General features: G+C 42.6%; 1 protein-coding gene across 4 annotated transcripts in view; it reads left to right on the top strand.

Moving 5' to 3' along the window:
• The first annotated feature begins 3,427 nt into the window (after positions 1-3,427).
• Positions 3,428-7,090, top strand: part of RNF2 (ring finger protein 2) — a 50,044-nt gene continuing 46,381 nt past the window's right edge. The window contains exon 1 of one of the 4 annotated variants that reach the window (XM_058700621.1): positions 3,428-3,509. The gene's annotated coding sequence lies outside the window, so the exon portion shown is untranslated. Of the gene's footprint in view, positions 3,510-3,962; positions 4,101-4,871; positions 5,059-7,090 lie in introns of those variants that run through there. The other 3 variants (XM_058700620.1, XM_058700623.1, XM_058700622.1) reach the window with 3 other exon arrangements.

Below are 7,090 nucleotides of genomic sequence, written 5' to 3'. Positions count from 1 at the left end.
TTATGAGCTCAATGTTTGGGAAAGCTAGTTAACTACAGAAGTCACATTTCCCTTGTCTATAAAGTAGGAATAATACCTTGGAGGACTGATCTGAAGATTCAGTGAAATAATTAATATAAATGTGTTATGTAAACTGTGACACAAACATAGCTTATTATTAACAGGCTATTGGTGTCCTGAAATCTTTCATTTCAGAAGAGCAGATAACAATTTGATATTTGGAGAACAGCTAGAAAAGATATCCATGTGGTGTATATAGAATAGGCAAGCATAAATTTCCATTTAAAACACACTGCCTAAATAGAGAAAGACTCTGGAAGGACTAACTGCAATCTTAATAGAAATTTCTGCTCTTAAGTGATAAAAGTGAGGCAAACCAAGCTCATTTGGTACTGTGCTATTCCATATACACACTGGGATCAAAGATTCCCAGTTTTTCATTCTCTTAACACCTATTTATTGAGCATCTGATATATGTGCTAAGCATTGTACTAATCTCTACATAGACACTGATAGACAAGATTTCTGCTATCAAGGAACTTATGACCTAGTCACATTAATATCCTTATTCCAGAAACTTGGAAAAGTTTTGGCACACAGTACATGCTCCATAAAAGTTGGCTGGGCTGAACTAATCTAATTTTGTAGAATTACCATACCAGAAAGCTAGTAGAGCCATGAATTTTGTGATCAGACATGATTTTTTGGTGATCTATTCACCTTGTGGTTTACAGGGTCTTAAGTTTAGAGGGAAAATAATCTTTCATTTAAAGTAAACTCTACTCCCAACATGGGGCTCAAACTGACACCCCTAATATCAAGAGTTGCATGTGTACTGACTGAGCTAACCAGATGCCCCAAAAAGAATCTTTTTAACTAGAGTGCATGCAGTCATCTACCTATAGTATGATATTTGTATTATGTAGTGTTACTTTAATGTTTTCTATTCAAAATACGATTATCATTTCCAACTAGTTCATTTAACATGGGAGCAGAGTATTAGTAGAAAAATTTTTTAAGAGTAATATCCCTTATGTCAGGTCAAAAAATTAGCAAAAGGAATGCAGGTTGGATATGTCAAATCACTATAGATAGGCTGACACTGATTTAATACACAATTAAAACAAAGGGGAAGTAAATGGAAAGTCCATTTATTTACATGATAGCCAATTCTTAACAAGTACAGAGAGTTTACTTTTGAAAGCACAACTTCCAGTGTTATGGAATAAAAGTTCTTGGAGTTTTTCATAATATACAGGAGCTCACTGGTGGGGTCAGGGTGGGTGACATTAGTATTATTCACCAATATCCCTACTTCTCCTCACTTGGTTCAATGACTCAGTCTCTTTGCAGATGGCGGAGGCTATGTAACTAGTTTTGGCCAATGAAATGAGATCAGTAATTTGCTTTTTTCCCAATCTAAGGCTGTGATTCTTTAGTCACCTCCTCTGCCACAGAGACTCAGTTGCTGTGATCTTGGTGATACAGCTACAAGATGGTGGACCCTCTGCAATCTGGGTCCTGGAGTGACTCAAACAGAGTGAGTCTGAGCCATATGAAGCATGAAGCATGAAGAAAGCAATAAAATTTTTGTTGTGTTAAGGCATGGAGATTTTGCAATTTTGTTACTATTCCATAACATAATCTTTCCTGATTAATGTAGTCAGGAAAGGACCATAGTACTCTCAATGCCAAGTTTTTGAGTAAGAGATAAAAGAGATAATATGAGTTCCGTTAATTTGTCAGCAGTGTCTTTCATATTAAGGATGCTAGCCTGAGGTCTAGCTTTTTAATCACATTTAATCCAGATATCCCATAAGTTTCCCATTTTCCCACTAATTCTCCTGTGAATCTTTTTTAAGTACTATATTTAACTTTCACCCATAAAGTTCCTGTGCTTTCTACAAATGATCACTTTTTGCAACATCAATTGAATTTCTTAATCTAACCACACATCATTATCTTCACAGGCATAACTGGAGCAAAAGGTTCTGAATTATGAACATCCTTAATTGAACTACACATTCAGTTGTCATGAATAAAGAAGGGGGATGGTTCTGCAACTGCACTATCTCTAGAAAGCAGACCCTTAAAGGAAAGGAAAAGCAGAAGCAGTCCCTGATTATAGTTCTTTCTTAAGACACGGTTATGTCGCGATGATCCAGCAGAAGTTGAAAATATCTTAAAAATCCATGTAATACACCTAACCTACTGAACAACATAGCTTAGCTTAGCCTACCTTAGACATGCTCAGAACACTTACATTAGCTACAGTTGGGCAAAATCATCTAACACAAAGCATATGTTATAATAAAGTGTTGAATATCTCATGTAATTGAATATTGTACTGAAAGTGAAAAATAGAATGGTTGTGTATGGGTACAAAGTGATTGTAAAAGTATCAGCTGTTTACCCCCTGATCAAGTGGCTGACTGGAAGTCGTGGCTCACTGTTGCTGCCCAGCATCACAAAAGTATCCTACCACATATAACTAGCCCAGGAAAAGATCAAAATTCAAAATCTGAATTATGGTTTCTGCTGAATAGTAACACTTGCAATCATTTTTAAGTTGAAAAGTCATATATGGAACTGTAAGTTGGAGGACCGTCTGTATTTTGATTTTTTGACCTTGAGGGGCTTTGTAGAGTTTGAGAATTGTCATTTTTTTCCCCTTTTAAGTGGGCTCCACACTCAACATGGGGCTTGAACTCACAACTCCAAGATCAAGAGTTGCATGCTCTACTAACTGAACCAGCTAGGCTCCAAAGAATGGTCATTTCCTATTTAAAGCTACAGATAATAGGTGAAAATTTTCAAGTCACTGAAAAAGAGTAATGAGTTGCTCTTGTTTTGCTCGTTTACTTTAATGGATTTGCTAGGATACATAATGTGTTGTCTTTAATATTTTAGTACCTGTCCTTTTTCTACATGTTCCAAACTGCCACAGTCCTACTCAAATCCTAGTTCCTTAGGAAATTAAGTCCAGAGAAGTTACGCAATTGACTTACGTCGTATAGTTAGAGACACATTGGAGGCTATAAACTTAGTTTGCCCAATTCCCAGTGTGGTCCGTTTCTTTATGCCACAAATGCCTTCATATTTACTATCTGATATTACTGGTTATTTTCAAGAGAACATGACATCTCACCAATGATACACCTTGAGGTCAGGGAACTCTCACTTGTTACTTCTTCAGCTTATAGATTATTCGCATTTTATATAATTTTTTGGTAGACTAATTGGTTGTGTTTCAGGAAATAATTACATCTATTTAATCCATTCTTATATCTACAAGTTCAGAGAGAATACTGGAAGGGGCCAAGGAGGTAGGAATAAAATAGCAGCAAGGTCTAATAGAGCTGATGAAAACAATCAGAATGCTTACAGACGTCCAACAATATAATTCTAGAATAGAAGGTCATTTTCCCTGGAATAATGAGATCTTGTAGGTTCACTCGGCCAGGATGGTTTGTGTTTGTTAAACGGGGAGACAGGATGCCAAAGTTCAGGTGAAGTTCTAGAGTTGAATGCCTAATGAGGATTTCTACCGGGTGGAGGGATGGGTGTAAAAACAGGAGGCAGTCACACAGTGCAGAACTCTGAGCTCCAACCCCTGCAGCCGGCCAAGGAGGTGTAATGGGTGGGCCGAGGCAGGGGCACTCGACTCAAGGAGGCAGAACGACGAGGACGAAGTGGCGCCGTCGACATCCGGGCGTTGCCCGGGGGCTGCGTCGACCCCGCGGAGGGCGCCGGGGGGGCGGGGCCGGCCGGCTCTGGGAGGGGCGGCTCGCGTCCTCCAGGCCAGCACGAGGCGGCGCCCCCTCCCCTCGCACCGCGGGCCTCCCCGCGCCGTGCACGCCCCCGTCCCGCGCCTCCGCCCCCTTGCTCGCTCGCTCCTTCCCGCCCTCCCCGCAGCGCCGGCCGCGCCGGCTTCCCCTCAGTCTCTCATGAATATTGAGCGGCCCCTGTTGTATTTCCCGAGCTCCATTGCGGAAGCCGAGGCTCGCCATATTGTGCGGCGGCGCCGGCAGCCGCGGCGGCTTGTACCTGAGTCTCGGTCTGGCTGCGGCCAGCGGCGTCCCGGGCTGGAGCAGGAGCCGGTGAGTGGGGCGGGCGGGGAGGCGAAGGGCGCGGGAACGGCGGGCCGAGACGCGCGTCGGCTTGGTCGGGCAGCGGGCGGCTGACGGCGGCCCGGGGGCTGGGGGTGTGTTGCCCGCGGGGGTGTGAGGGGAGATGGCGTCGTTGCCGCCCCCGGCCGCTCTCGGGGCGGGGATGGCGGGGGAGGCAGCTCCTCATTGTTCCCGTTTCTTCGAGGGTCTCGGCGGAGGTGGTGGGTCCGGTTTGCGGAGGACCCGGTAGGCGAAGCTCGGGGATTGGATTCCTTCCTTCGCTGGGAGCCCCTCACTCTCCGCTCCTCAGCGCGGAGGCCGGGGCTGCGGTGCGGCCCCTTCGTCTCCCGGGGCGGGGGCCCCAGCCTCTCTGGGGGCCTCTCTTCGGAGGCCAGCGGCGTGGAATGTGGGGGTTTTCCTCCGGGCTTCCCCCTCGCTGCCGGGGGTATGTGTCTGCACCGTGGGGGTGGGGTAGGGGCGCTTTGTGCAAAATACCCCCTTTCCCCCGCGGTGCTGGAGTCGGGGTTCGGGTATGGAGGCGCTACTCGGCGTCGGGGTATCTTGTGGGCTTGCGGAGAGACCCCCTCACGGTTAAAACATTCCTGGAGTGCCGCCTGCCTGCCCGGGAGTATCTGTTGCTGCTTTCCAAAACCGCGAGGTTGCCCCGGAGGAGAGTCGTGGGGGGAGGGGGTGTTCTTGGTTTGTTTCTGATGGAAGCTTCGCGTTTCGAACCCTGTCGTTGACGCTGAGATGTTTGGTACCGGGTGTCGCCAGGGAGCGGTAGTGCCGGTTGTCAGGATCTTTACCCTCCTATAGAAGTAGCCGCCTTGTTTCCTTCCGGAGATACTGTTAGTAAAAATTCGTCTTTCAAACTTCGAGATTCCTTCCGATTATTTGCCCGTTAAGACCATAATGGCTTTATAGTTTTATCTCCTTCAAACCTTTTTGGGTATGTACTGCATGGCTGTCAGAAGTTTGAGAGAACGTGTGCCTTTAAGGGGTAAAATGGTTTGAAATTGATAGGTTTCCTTGAGGTGTGTGAAGAAATTTGTTTGCTATGAAAAGGATAGGTTTGCATTCAGTGTTTTGGTAATACGCATTACTTTTAAAAACTAAAAATAAGTGAGACACGGCTTTAGTGTTTTAGACTGAGAATTATGTTTAAAACTAACATATGAGTGATTTGCATTACATAATCTACTTTTGGTGAGTTCCAAGACGGTAAGCTGGAATACTTAGTGTAATTGGTAGATAATCTCCTTTCCCCACTTGCATTAGGGTATAATTGTTGAATTTTTTAATAACTTAGATTGATGTCAGATCCAGCTTCTTACAGTGAATATTTGACCCTTGATTTACAAAGAATTTAAATGGAAGCAATAAGACTTTTGGTTATTCCTTTTTCACCCTGAAACTTGTTTGTCACAGGCAACAGGTATCTTTAAAATCTTGATTGTACGTTTAACGTGCTTTTTTGTAAAATAGTGGGTAGTTACATAAGACTCCATTTTCCAGAGATAGCACAGCAAATATGGCCCCTCACTTTTTCTGAGGTTTTGAGTGGTTTCCTTCAGGTTCGCTTGTGGAATCCACATTTGAGTTTAATTATAGTAGGTGTGAGAGTGAAATGGAGAATTTTATGAAGGAAAACTGCCTCAGTAGGCTAGTCTGAGTATTTAAAAATATGCTGGTGGTCCTCAAATGTGCTACACAGAAAAATTTCAAATTAGAGCCATTAACATTATGTGAACAATGCAGACATTGAAAATACTGAGACATTCTGAGAATTTTGAGTTTCTCTCTGCCTGTATTGAATACCCAGACAGCTAGCTCCCAGGTTTTTGTGGACATAGGTACTGTGTACAGTAGGTCAGCAAACATCTTAGGAATTTCATTTTTCCATTACTGACCTTCAGTGTGTAGTGTCAGGTCTATCTCTTTAATCTGATTTATTCATGATTTGTGTTTATATTATGCGGTCTTTGGAGTAAAGGTGATGTATGTCTGATGAATAATATATGTTTTAGTGACAGTTTCTATACATTATGAAAGAAGCATAATTCCTTCCAGCAAGAGAAGTGAGTTAATATTAAAATGCACTTTATTAAAGTTATGGACACATTTTTAGTATGACTTAAAGTACCTCATAATTTTGTAGCAACTCATTTATTAAATCTGGAGAAACTAAATAATGCATCACAGTTTGCCATTTTTAAAAAAGGAAAAATACTGTGAAATTATGCACATTCTGCCCACATACAGATCTACACTTGATTAATTAGTGTTGTTTATTACATATGATGTGAAGACATTGTCCTTATACACCAGTTATTTAATTTCCTCATTTTTTTCCGTTTCTCTGAAATCTTAGTTATCGTAGTAACTTGTTGAATATTTATTTGCATCTGACTGAGTAGATCCCCCCTATAATTTGGGGGTACAAAGAGGTACAGTAATATTTGCCCTTTCCATTCCCTCTCTGTAGGTCAAAGTATTCTTTTATCCCCACCCTGTAGTCTTTCACCTAATGTGTCAAATGGGTCCTTTGGTGTTTCTTGTTGTAAGGAATACATTTTGGTTGATTTTACATGGACATACTGACTGTGGTAATCGGACTCTTGGCACTTAAGTAGAAGCTGGTGTTAGTATGTTTGTAGCAGGAGGTGGGTAATGAATATAACTGACTTTATAGATGTAGATGGTAAGGGGGGGGAGGTGGTCTGCTATCCAGTTTTATGCTCTGTGGAACTGGCCATGGACTTTTAAGTTTAAAATTCTTTTCACTTCTGTTTTGTTTTATAGATGTTAGGCACCTGAAGTGGACTAGTATAGTTTGTCTGGGCCTAGGCATACTCATGTTGAAAGCTCAGCAGCGATGTATGCATGGCTAAAATCCGAGAAAGAGTGCTGTTGCTTGAATTTGCTTTCTCCCATTTCATTTAGAGATGGAGTAACAACATGTTTGCTGCTTCTACATATCT

This window comes from Neofelis nebulosa, chromosome 15, assembly GCF_028018385.1.
Source record: "Neofelis nebulosa isolate mNeoNeb1 chromosome 15, mNeoNeb1.pri, whole genome shotgun sequence".
In the NCBI taxonomy this organism is placed as follows: Eukaryota; Metazoa; Chordata; class Mammalia; order Carnivora; family Felidae; genus Neofelis; species Neofelis nebulosa.
The sequence above is the reverse complement of the archived record's forward strand: the minus strand, read 5'-3'. Positions and strand labels throughout refer to the sequence as shown.